The 13,332-nt window shown below is 51.2% G+C and overlaps 3 pseudogenes; all 3 read left to right on the top strand.

Moving 5' to 3' along the window:
• The first annotated feature begins 939 nt into the window (after positions 1-939).
• Positions 940-4,501, top strand: LOC113883370 (annotated as a pseudogene).
• A 170-nt stretch (positions 4,502-4,671) lies between these two features.
• On the top strand, positions 4,672-6,612 carry LOC113883369 (annotated as a pseudogene).
• Positions 6,613-6,705: 93 nt separating this feature from the next.
• On the top strand, positions 6,706-12,711 carry LOC113883367 (annotated as a pseudogene).
• The last annotated feature ends 621 nt before the right edge of the window (positions 12,712-13,332 follow it).

The raw sequence follows: 13,332 nt of genomic DNA, 5'->3' as shown, positions 1-13,332 counted from the left end.
TCCAGCCCCACCTACTCCAGCTGCCCCATCGCATCCATCTTCCTGTCTTCCGGGACTACATCCTGTGTGCTGGTGAGCAGGGGAGCCCTGGGTCTCAGGACCCCCAGTCCCTGCGGTCACCTCCTCCCTGTCTTCCTCCCCCTGGGGGCATCTGGTCCAGCTCCATCTCCCAGTGCCCTCCTCCCTCTTTCTGGAAGACTCAGACGGTAGGTCCTCCTGCCTCACCAGCTTTGGTGTCGCCTGTAAGGCCCGTGACTCCTGTCTCCTGTCCAGGGCTGGTGGCCGTCCTAGCCATGGGTTGGCCGCTAGAGGCCCCGGAGACACAGCCTGGATCGCTTTGCTTTCGCAGCTGCAATCAGAGGGATTTCTCAAGTCAGGGTGGGAACACGGGAGAGCAGCCTGCCTGCGGCCTCTGGGGCAGCGCTGTGGGGGAGGAGCGCAGAGTTCTGCTGTCAGGCAGCCCCTGCTCTCCCAGGTCTCTCTAGTGCTATCTTCTCTTTGGGGAAGAACGAGATCTTCTAGCAATTTCAGACTGGCCGAGCGCCTGGGTGAGAAGCGCTGCAGCACATACGGAGAGGGGTCCCTCCGCTTTTCCCCGTCCCCAACCCCGCTATCCCCCGGGGCCTCCTCCCGCCCTTCCACAGGCCCATCCACAGGGTTTTCCCTCCCTGCTCTCATGCCTGGCCGCCGCCGGCTACTCCCAGGCTGAAGGTTCCCAGACTGGGGCCCAACTTCTTGGTTGCCAGCCTCGCCCCCAGGCTGGCCTCTTGCAACTCCGCCAGCCCTGAACTCTGTCTTAGTTGATCCCGGCGGGAGGGAAGGGGCCTGCAGGTGGCTCTGTGACCACCCTTCTTGTCTCCTGTTCTGGGCAACGTGGGGGTCCCCGACCCCAGTACAGTGGACTGGAGGCCCAGAAGCGCACAGGTGTACGCGGTCTACATGGAGCCGCTGTCGCAGCAGTTGGAAGAGAACAAGGCGTGCTGTGGCATCCCCGCACACAGGCACGGCGTCTTCACCTAGGGGCACCTCTGGGCCCCAGCAGCTGCCTCAGTGACTGTGCTGGAGACTGAAATTAAAGGCTGGATCATGCTGCATCGGGTCTTCCCTGATGGCTCAGTTGGTAAAGAAACTGCTTGCAGTACAGATTCCCAGGTTCAATCCCTGGGTAGGGAAGATCCCCTGGAGAAGGCAATGGCAACCCACCCCATTATCCTTGCTTGGAGCATTCCGAGGACAGAGGAGCCTTGGTGGAAATCAGTAGTCCATGGGTCACAGAGAGTCGGACACGACTGAGTGACTAACACTTTCATGGGGCATAGGGGATTTTTACGATGATTAGGATATCCTGTATTTTATGTAATGGTAGGTATATTTGTCAAAACCCACAGAACTGCAGGACAGAATGAGCGAACCCGAATGGGACCTACAGACTTTAGCTGACAGTCCTGTGTCAAATGTGTTCCATCAGTTGTAACAAACATTCCTAATAATGCAAGGTGTTTACAACAGGGTAAAGCATAGGTGGGGATGTGTTCCATATTAGAACACTATTTTCTATACAGCTTTTATATAAATGTAAAAAATGCTTTAAAATATTTTTAAGTACATTAAGCTTAAAAAAAAGATGGAACACACCTGCAGTGTTCGTGTTTTTGTTTTGGCAGAAGTCCCGATGCCCGGCCTCCCCTCCCAGTGGCCTAGATACTCCAGGAGACCCACAAACAGAGCAGGGGCTCACGTTAAGGATCAGCTGTCTACTCCAGATCGCACAGTCTCCACTGGGTCGCAGTGGGTGTGTTCTCTGGCTTCTTCAGATACCCGACCCCCTCAGATTCCTAAAGATTCCTAATGATCCAAGCACTGGACCTGGGTGGCACGCCCCATACCCCGCCCAACAGATTGCCCAGCCTGACCCATTCTGACCCAATCCGACCCCAGGAGAAGGTCAGTGATCACTGAGAGGAGGCTCGAGACATCTGGAGTCCAGATCCCAGGGTCTCCCCATCCACACGTTGCTCCCCATCCCAGCAATCCTGCAAAGCCCCAAGGGCTTGGCCACTCACACCAGAAAGGCTTCCTGGGCTCCTACGGAAACCTTTATCCCTGCCCCCTGCCCCGCCCCCGGGGACCTGGAGCCCTGCAGCAGAAGGGCAGTGCCTGGGAGTCTCCACCGCCCCCTCCCCCCCATCTTTCTGCAGCATGGAAACCGTGCAGAAACAGAGGCTCGAAGTACTGAGCACCTACCAAAGCGCGCTCTCTTTCCTCTTCATGGGCGAGGGGAGAAGGCCATGCTTCCACTGCGGACAGAAGGAAGGGGAAGGGTGGGGGAAGAAAGGTTGGAGGCCCACCTGCGTCGAAGCCCTGGGAAGGGAAGGGACACAGGGCAGGCTGGGAGATGGGCAAAGATCTCACTGGTGAGCAGGAGGCGAGAAGTCAGTGTGCTTCCGAAAGCTAATTCCTTTTTCTTCCTCATCTTTCCCCCAGGCCCTTTCTGGTCTCTTCTCGCCTGCTACCTCCTCTTCACCTCCCTCTGCCGTTTCTCTGTTCTCCATTTCATAAGGTTTCTTTCTGGACCAGAACATACCCCAGCAAAGCGAGCACTAAACAAGGGCCAGGCAGTGAGAGGTGAAGGGTGTTTCCAGGAACTCTCCCCCCTTATCTGTGCCCAAGGAGGAAGGCGTTCTCAGTGGATGAGGAATTGGACTGTTTGGAAACACCTGAGAGATATTTCCAAGAGATGCTCTCCACCCTCTCCCCCACCCGCTCTCACCTCCTCACCGTTCCCCATGCTGGAGTGTGAGCCCCGGCTGCCTAAGTTCCCACACTGGGCAGGTTTTGGGATGGTGTTTCAGAGGGAACCCTGATGCACTTGACCCTACTGTCATACCTTGAACCCCGAAGTTTCTTAGTGTAGAGGGGACTCTTTACAGCTGGTATCCTGCTTTCACTACTCCTTTCTTATCATCCTCTCCACCTCCAACAGCTGGTGACAACCGAGAGTTGGCCCCCAATGGGAACTACGTGCTGGTAGCCCACCCTCATGGGACCACCAGCATCAGAACCTCCTGTAACTTCTGCACTGAGAGCACAGGATTCTCCCACCTGACCCCGGGGCTTCGGGCCTGGTTAGGCATGAGGAACAGCATCTTCTACATCCCAGTCTATCGCGATGACATTATGGGCTGTGGTAGGTCTTCAGCTCAGTGGGAAACAGCAAACTAACTCCATGTCCATCACAGGTGCCCCCAACCACTACCTGGAGCAGGAACCTGACTTGAACAGTGGCCGGGCTCACAGTGGGCTTTAGAGGATAGTTTCCGAGCAAGTGTCCTGCCTCCTTAAGGAGAGAGGCGCTGTAGGGGGCATGCTGACAAGGGCACAGGGGTAGGGAGTTTGGAAAGAAAGGGATGGTTATCTCAGCCTTCGTGTGCCAACAGGTAGGGTAAGTGAATAGGGCGCCAAGTATGGGACTGTAAAATTCTTGCATACCTTCTTTCCTCCAGGACTATGTTCTGCAAGCCACCAGAGACTGGATTTTATCCTGTCCCAGCCCCAGCGTGGCCAGGCTGTGGTCATCCTGGTTGGGGGAGAACTCGAGGCCCTGTATGCCATCCGGGGGAGCACTGCCTCACTCTCTGGAATCATAAAGGCTTTCTCGGCCTGGCACTGAGGCACGAGTGAGCCGGGGCCCAGCCGGGGCTGCCTTGTGAGGTCAGAGCCTCACAGTGTGTCTGGGGATCTACACTTTATCCCTACACACCCGCCCCCTGGAGGTGGGCTGTGTGTCCCCAGAGCTTCCACTGTGACCACCTACAGAGCGATCCTGGCAGACCTTGAGTGTTTTTCTGTGCCCACCACCGGTGTCCATTCTCCAGGCTCCTCCCACGAAAAGAGAGATAGGGTCACAGGGCTAACCACAGGACCCTGGGGCTCATGTGCCCTCTGTTGAAATTCTTCCTGACAGCCATGAAGGTAAGACCTTCCAAACTCATTTACTTGTGAAATAGTGTTAGTATTCCCCTTGCCACCATGTTGTAACAGAGACAGTATCAGAAACTATATACAGAAAGGCCCTGCATCAGTCTTCTTAAGAAATGTAATTCCCGTCTCCCAGATCTATCTTAGTAGAACTCTATTTGCCTCAAATGAACTTGGGAAGTGGTAACCAGTGGGGGATAACTGGGAGGTGCTCCTAGAGCCCCTGATGTCTTCTTCTCGCCTCTGTCTTCCCAGTGTCGCTCTGGTGCCCGTGTACTCCTTTGGAGAGAATGAAGCCTTCACAGTTAAACCTCCTGCCCCAGACTCCTGGCAGCATCTGTTTCAGACCACCTTCAAGCAGCTCATGTACTTTCCTCCTTGCGTCCTCTGGGGCTGTGGTCTCTTCTCAGCCAAGTCTTAGGGCCTGGTGCCCTTGGCCAGACTCATCACTACTGTGGGTAAGTGCCCAGCTCCAGGGAAGAAGGCTGCTATGAGCAATGTGGGCAGCCTCCGAGTGGCCTAGACACTCCCAGACCGGAAAAGACAAGTGCGCGCTCTTCCAGGATCCGCAAGATCACACAGTCAGGGCTGGGACCCAGTAGGTCCTGGCTTCTGCAACCCTCCTCACAATGATTTCTAATGCACCGAGGGCTGGATCTCCATGGCACACCCCTTAGGCCATCTCCCAGTCCCATGAAGAGACCAGCCCAGACCAACCAGTTCATGATAAGTGTGTGGAGGCTGGAGACCTCTGGAGCTCTGATCAAAGAGGCTCCCCCCACACACAGCCCCCTGCAAGTGATCCTGGGAGGCCTCAAGTGCTTGACCACTCAGCCCAGAAAGGCTTCCTGTGCTCCTACCATAGCCTGCATCCCATTTTTCCTGGTTCAGGAGCCCTGCTGGCTGAAGGGGAGCACCTGGGAGTCTCCACCACCCCACCACCCACCCCCGGCATGAAAACCCTAAAGAAACAGTGGTTAGAAGTACTGAGCACCTACCAATTTGTGCTCTGTTTCCTCTTTCTGGGTAAGGGGAGCAGGGGCCCACTTGGGAAGGTGGGAAAAGGGAAGGTAGGCTAAGAAGGCTGGAGCACCCCCTACGGGACCAGGGCAAAGGGAGGGGCGTGCCAAAGTCTAGCAGGGAAATGGGCAACGCTCTCACTGCTGAGGGTAGAGGGGAGAAGTCACTGCGGTTTCACAATCTAACTCATTTTCCTTTCTCAACTTTCCCCTAGGCCCTTTCTTTTCCCTTGTTGGCTTTTTCCTCCTCTTCACCTCGCTCTGGTATTTCTCTGTTCTCTACTTGGTATGGTTATTCCTGGACTGGGACACACCCCAGCAAGGTGAGTGCTAAACAAGGGCAGGAGGAGAAGGGGGTGACAGAGGACGAGATGGTTGGATGGCATCGTGGACTCAATGGACATGAGTGTGAGCAACCTCTGGGAAATGGTGAAGGGCAGGGAAGGCTGGCATGCTGCAGTCCTTGGGGTCACAGAGAGTCAGACACAACTTAGCAGGTAAACAACAAAAACAAGGCCTGGGTAGAAGGAGGTGATAAATGGTGTCTGTAGTGATTCTTCCCCCCTTATCCCTCTGCCCAAGGTGGAAGGCGTAATCAGTGGTTGAAGAACTGCACTGTGTGGAAACACCTGAGCGATTATTTCCCCATTAAGGTAGCAGGTCACCCTCCAAGGGATGCTCCACTCCTCCCGCTCCCTTACCTCCCACCTCCTCTCTCCTCCCCACGATGGACTCTCACCTCTGGCTGCTTACGTTCAGGTAATGGGGCAGGGGGTGGGATGGTGTTCCAGAGTGGACCCTTGTGCCTTCGACCGCATCTTAGACCCTGATCTCTCAGGTCTCTTGGTGGGGAGGGAAGTCCTTTCAGCTGGGGGCCTGCCTTCTCTGCTTTCTTTCCTTCATCCTGCCCCCTGCTACCACAGCTGGTGAAAACAGTAGAGGTGCCCCCAGACAGGAGCTACGTTCTAGTGTCCCATCCACATGGGACCATGGGCTTCGGAAGCTTCTGTAACTCCTGCACTGAGAGCACTGGCTCCTCCCAGCAGTTCCCAGGGCTTTGGTTCTTACTGGCCGTGTTGAATGGCCTCTTGTACATGCCAGTCTGTCAAAAGTACATTATGTCCTGTGGTGAGTTTGAGTTGAGTGACAGAGGGTGACCCCACCCCAATCTGGCCAGAGTGACCCCCAGTCACCACCCACCCCAGGCACTTGGCTTGAATTGGCCAGGTTCACAGTGGGGGTCAGGGGGTGGCTTGGCCCACGTGTCCTGCATCCGTGCTGGGAGAGGCACTGTAGGACACGTGGACAGAGGCACAGGGGTAGGGAATGTGGAGAGAATGGGGTGATGTCTAATACTCAGTGTGCTAAAGGGAGAGGTGAGGGACTATCGGGCCCATGAGGGGCACTAACTCTTCCTGAACCTCCTCATACCTATAAGATTATGTTCTGTGAACTATCAGAGCCTGGATTTTATTTTGTCTCAACCACAGCTCAGCAGGGCTGTGCCCATGGTGGTTGGGGAGCCAATGAGGCCCTGTATGCTGTCCCAGGGGAGCATGGCCTCACTCTCCGGAATCGTAAAGGCTTCGTCCACCTGGCACTGAGACACGGGTGAATGGGTGCCCTGACAGGGCTGCCTTCAGTGGTCAGAACCTCACAGTGTCTCTGGGGATCTACACTCTATTCCTGCACACAGGCTGAGGTCACGATGGCGTAGCAGAAGGACGTGCAATCATCTTCTCCTGGAAGAACTCCAAAATTACAACTCTCTGCTGAACAACCATTGACAGGAGAATGTTGGATCCCACGAAAAAAAGATACCCTACATCCAAGGGCAAAGGAGAAGCCTTCGCAAGATGGTAGGAGGGCCATAATTGCCTTTAGAACCAAGCCTCACACCCACCAGGTATGCTTGGAGGGCTCAAACAACACCTTGGGCACAGCAGCACCCAGAGAACCCACAGAGACTGAGCCAGACCTGCCTGTGAGTGTTGCATGTCTCCTGTAGAGGTCAGCAGTGGCCTGCCACAGGGGCAGGGACTCTGGATGCAGCAGACCTGGGTCACACATCATGTGGCATAAGCCCTTTTGGAGGTTGCCATTAACCCTACCAATAAATCCACCAAGCAGATAACCCACAAACTACAGAACAATTATACCAAATAAATTCTCACACTGTTAAGAAAGTTCTAGGACCCACAACAGATTTCCCAATCTGGGGATCTGGCAAAAAGGACCGAGAACCCCCAGGGAATTTGATTTTGGAGGCCAGTGGAATTTGATTACAGAACTTACACAGGACTGGGGATACAGACTCTTGGAGGGCCCAAACAAAACCTGTGTGCACCAGGACCCAGGAGAAAGCAGCAGTAACCTCACAGGAGACTGACCCAGACTTGCCTGTGAGTGCCAGGAATCTCCGGTGGAGGCCTAGGTTGGCAGTGGCCTGCTGCAGAGTCAGGGGCACTGAGTGTGGCACAGGACCTTTTGAAGGAGGCCCCCATTATCTTCATTACCTCCACCATAGTTTGGTCTCAGTCAAAAAACAGGGAGAGCACACAGCCCCATCCATCAACAGAAAATTGGATTAAAGATTTACTGAGCATGGCCCAGCCCATCAGAACAAGACCCAGTTTCCCTCACAGTCAGTCTCTCCCATCAGGAAGCTTCCTCTGACTTATCCTTATCTGTCAGAGGGAAGACAGGGTGAAAATCACAATCACAGAAAACTAACCAATCTGATCACATGGACCACAGCCTTGTCTAACTCAGTGAAACTATGAGCCATGCCATGTATGGCCACTCAAGACGGACAGGTCATGGTGGAGAGTTCTGACAAAATGTGGTCCACTGGAGAAGGGAATGGCAAACCACTTAAAGTATTCTTGCCTTGAGAACCCCATGAACAGTAGGAAAAGGCAAAAAGATATGATGCTGAAAGATGAACTCTCCAGGTCAGTAGTGCCCAAAATGCTACTGGAGATCAGTGGAGAAATAACTCCAGAAAGAATGAAGAGATGGAGCCAAAGGGAAAACAACACCCAGTTGTGGATGTGACTGGTGATGGAAGTAAAGTCAGATGCTGCAAAGAACAATATTGCATAGGAACCTGGAATGTTAGGTCCATGAATCAAGGCAAATTGGAAGTGGTCAAACAGGAGATGGTAAGAGTGAACATCAACACTTTAGGAATCAGTGAACTAAAATGGACTGGAATGGGTGAATTTAACTCAGATGACCATTATATCTACTACTATGGGCAGGAATCCCTTAGAAGAAATGGAGTAGCCCTCGTACAGAACAAAAGAGTCCAAAATGCAGTACTTGGATGCAATCTCAAAAACAACAGAATGATCTCTGTTCGTTTCCAAGGCAAACCATTCAACAACCCAGTAATCCAAATCTATGCCCCAACCAGTAATGCTGAAGAAGCTGAAGTTGAATGGTTCTATGAAGACCTACAAGACCTTCTAGACCTAACACCCCGAAAAAGATGTCCTTTTCATCATAGGGGACTGGAATTCAAAAATAGGAAGTCAAGAGATACCTGGAGTAACAGGCAAATTTTACCTTGGAGTACAAAATGAAACAGGGCAAAGGCTTACAGAGTTTTGACAAAAGAACGCACTGGTCATAGCAAACACCCTCTCCCAACAACACAAGAGAAGACTCTACACATGAACATCACCAGATGGTCAGTACTGAAATCAGATTGATTATATTCTTTGCAGCCAAAGAAGGAGAAGCTCTATACAATCAGCAAAAATAAGACTATGAGCTGACTGTGACTCAGATCAAGAACTCCTTATTGCAAAATTCAGACTTAAATTGAAGAAAGTAGGGAAAACCACTAGACCATTCAGGTATGACCTAAATCAAATTCCTTACGATTATACAGTGGAAGTGACAAATAGATTCAAGGGATTTGGTCTGATAGAAGGAGTGCCTGAAGAACTATGGATGGAGGTTCATGACATTGTACAGAAGGCAGTGATCGAGATCATCCCCAAGAAAAAGAAATGCAAAAAGGCAAAATGGTTGTCTGAGGAGGCCTTAAAAATATCTGGGAAAAGAAGAGAACCAAAAGGCAAAGGAGTAAAGGAAAGATATACCCTGAATTCAGAGTTCCAAAGAATAGCAAGGAAAGATAAGAAAGCATTCCTCAGTGAAAATGCAAAGAAATAGAAGAAAGCAATAGAATGAGAAAGACTAAAGATCTCTTCAAGAAAATTAGAGATACCAAGGGAACATTTCATGCAAGGATGGGCACGATAAAGGACAGAAATTGTATGGACATAAGAGAAGCAGAAGATGTTAAGAAACTGTGGCAAGAATACACAGAAGGACTCTACAAAAAAGATCTTAATGACCCAGATAATCACAATGATGTGATCACTCACCTAGAGCCAGATATCCTGGAGTCCAAAGTCAAGTTGGCCTTAAGAAGTATCACTACGAACAAAGCTAGTGGAAGTGAAGGAATTCCAGTTGAGCTATTTCAAATCCTAAAAGATGATGCTGTGAAAGTGCTGCACTCAATATGCCAGCAAATTTGGAAAATTCAGCAGTGGCCTCAGGACTGGAAAAGGTCAATTTTCACTCCAATCCCAAAGAAAGGTAATGCCAAAGAATGTTTAAACTACCGCACAATTGCACTCATCTCACACCCTAGCAAAGTAATGCTCAAAATTCTCCAAGCCAGGCTTCAACAGTACATAAACCAAGAACTTCCAGATGTTTAAGCTGGGTTTAGAAAAGGCAGAGGAAGCAGAGATCAAATTGCCAACATCCGTTGGATCATCAAAAAAGCAAGAGAGTTCCAGAAAAACATCTATTTCTGCTTTACTGACTATGCCAAAGCTTTTGACTGTGTGGATCACAACAAATTGTGGAAAATTCTGAAAGAGATGGGAATACCGGACCACCTGACCTGCCTCCTGAGAAATCTGTATGCAGGTCAAAAAGCAACAGTTAGAACCGGACATGGAACAATAGGCCAGTTCCAAACTGAGAAAGGAGTATATCGAGGCTATATTTTGTCACCCTGCTAATTTAACTCATATGCAGAGTACATCATGCAAAATGCCAGGCTGGATGAAGCACAAGCTGAAACCAAGATTACCCGGAGAAATATCAATAACCTCAGATATGCAGATGACACCACACTTACAGCAGAAAGCAAAGAGGAACTGAAGAGCCTCGATGAAAGTGAAAGAGGAGAGTGAAAAAGCTGGCTTAAAACTCAACATTCAAAAAATGAAGATCATGGCATCTGGTCCCATCACTTCATGGCAAATAGATGGGGAAACAATGGAAACAGTGACAGACTTTATTTTCTTGGGCTCCAAAATCACTGCACATGGTGACTGCAGCCATGAAATTAAAATACACTTGCTCCTTGGAAGAAAAGCTATGACCAACCTAGACAGCATATTAAAAACCAGAGACATTACTTTGCCAACAAAGGTCCATCTAGTCAAAGCTATGGTTTTTCAAGTAGTTATGTATAGATGTCAGAGTTGGACTACAAAGAAAACTGAGCGCTGAAGAATTGATGCTTTTGAACTGTGGTGTTGGAGAGAAGACTCTTGAGAGTCCCTTGGACTGCAAGGAGATCCAACCAGTCCATCCTAAGGGAAATCAGTCCTGAATATTCATTGGAAGGACTGATGCTGAAGCCAGAGCTCCAATAATTTGGCCACCTGCTGTGAAGAACTGACTCATTGGAAAGGACCCTGATCCTGGGAAAGATTAAAGGCAGGAGGAGAAGGGGACAATAGAGAATGAGATGGTTGGATGGCATTGCCGACTCCATGGACATGAGCTTGAGCAAGCTCCAGGAGTTGGTGATGGACAGGGAACCCTGGCGTGCTGCAGTACATGGGGGTCACAAAGAGTCAGACACAACTGAGTGACCAAACTAAACTGAGGAGCCTGGAAGTGCTTTCCTGGTGGCTTAGCAGTAAAGAATCTTCCTGCAATGCAGGAGACACAGGAGACTCAGGTTTGATCCCTGGGTCGGGAAGATCCCCTGGTCAAGGGCATGACAATCCACACTAGTGTTCTCGCCTGGAGAATACCATGCACAGAGGAGCCTGGAAGTCTATAGTCCATAGGATTTCAAAGAGTCAGACATGACTGAAGTGACTTAGCAGGCTTGCACACAGGAGCCTGGAAGCATTCCTGGATCCCATGTGTAATATTGCTAGAGACAAGAAGGGCTTGTGTAAGGCTGGACCCAAAGAAGGACTTCCCTTGTCAGGATAAGATGAGAGCCTCCCACCCCAGCACAGTCACCGTCTCCCATTCCCAGTTCTCTCCTCACCTGATGGCATCTTCTCCCATGCAGGAAGGATGAGGGAGGCATAGCCCTGGCTGGGGTCCAGGGACGGTGCTGGACCATGTGTTCTAGGAGGGAAGACAGATTGGAAGCTTACTGTGGCTTCTTGGATCTAAGCTTTAGTGCCATGGGATCCAGAGAAGGGGAATCCGGAGGGTCAACACATGAGAGCTTCCTGTAAGTGGGGGATGGAAAGCAGCTTTGAAAAAAGTAAACCTCCTGAGTTGGTCTTGCCTCCAGTCCCAACGAGGCAATCAGAGCCTTGCAGAGACCCCTGGAGGTGCCCTGAGGACAGCAGAGCAGGCCCCTTTAGCTTGGTCCTCCCCAGCCTTGCACCAGCTGCTTTCCTGAATTTACCTCCCAATGTTCCCTTGCAGAAGTCCTTTTAAAAACCAAACAGGGCCGGAAATTGCTGGGCTCCAGAAATTGCTGGTGTAGGTGATTGCTCTGGACTCTGTTGGCTTGCGGGTGGGTTGCAACAGGGAACAGTCCCTAAGAGTCATAAACCGGTGAAGGGGCCAAAGAAGGTTGAGAAGGTCAACAAGGATGCTGAATTAGTGGCCAAGTGGAACTGCTATACTCTAAGTCAGGAAATGTTAAGATGACCAGTAGTTGCCTGTGAACTTGGCAGACTTTACAACAAAGATGCCATCACTGAGTTTTTACTGGCCAAATCTTCTGTAAAGGCTCTTGGGAAGGCAGCCTCTCACATTAAAAGCATTAAGAATGTGACAGAACTGAGGCTCTCGGACAACCCCACCTGGGAAGGCGATCAAGGAAACCCTAAAGGTGACAAGCATGACGACCTCCAGCGGGCACATTTCATCTGCCCCCTCGTGGGCTTGGAGATGAACAGCCAACACAGCTATTGCTTCTTCCGGTGCTTTGATTGTGTGTTTTCCGGGTAAGCCCTCAAAGAGATCAAAGCAGAAGTTTGTCACACGTGCAGGGCTGCCTTCCAGGAGGGGATGAGGTCATCGGGCTCAACAGCACCAAGGAAGGCGTGAGAGTGCTGCTGAAGAGCGGGATGGAGGAGATGCAGCTGCGAGCCAAGCTGGGGAAGAAAACAAAGAAACCCAAGGCAGCAGAGTCTGTCTCAAAATCAGGTGTCAGTGAAGAAGCCCCAGGACCATCAAAAATGAAGACAGGGAAGCCCGAAGAAACCCATCTTGACTCTTGAGAGAAGAAGACCAACTAACTCAGCTCCCAAAAGTGCAGCAGCACCCAGGAGTGCTTCTCGAAAAGCCGCCAAGAGGTCCATCGCTGACAGCGAACAGTCAGAAGCTTACAAGTCTCCCTCACCACCCACAACTCTGCCAAGCCCTCCAAGGAGGATCGGCCCACTGGGTCACCCACACGTCCTCCTGCTTCTGAGGCCCGTGGTGCAGCCTCCACTGGGCCCTGTGTACTTGCTCGTCCCCTTAAAGCTGGAGCCACTCGAGTCGGAAGGCGCAGTGGGGACTCAGTGACCCTGCCGGCCCCCCGCCCATCACCCTCTCCCGGTCATCTCCACCCTCTGTGCGCTTGGACCTTCCCACGGCCCCGAGAGCATTTTGGGCACATGTTTACGCTCAAAATAATTAGACTCCAGATTCCTCCTGGGTGTGTGGTCAGCTCATTTTGACTAAAGTTTTCATGGTTTTGCTACCAACAGTTAAGTAATTAAATAAGCAGAGTGAGACTGAACTTGAGAAAGGAAAAAATAAAAATAAAAAACCACTGTCGTTGGGCATTTCCAGCCTGTGACACCCCACTTGCACCCACAGCTAGATTGTCCTTTTTCCTTCCTCCCACCCAGACTCCCATGAAAATTTCATCCATCGAGCCTTCCTTCCAGTGGGTGGGGCTAGCTCCCTGGCTGTGTCACCATTTCTTGTGGACTGAGCATCACTCTGGCCAGACTCTAAAGTCCCTCTCACCCTTGGCCCCCACCACCCTCATCACTTGCCCTTGGATGCAGGTGGATTGAGCAGGGACAGGAGGAAATATCTCTTG

This window comes from Bos indicus x Bos taurus, chromosome 25 (assembly GCF_003369695.1).
Source record: "Bos indicus x Bos taurus breed Angus x Brahman F1 hybrid chromosome 25, Bos_hybrid_MaternalHap_v2.0, whole genome shotgun sequence".
NCBI lineage: Eukaryota > Metazoa > Chordata > Mammalia > Artiodactyla > Bovidae > Bos > Bos indicus x Bos taurus.
Note: the sequence above shows the minus strand (reverse complement) of the source record. Positions and strands in the feature narration are given on the sequence as shown.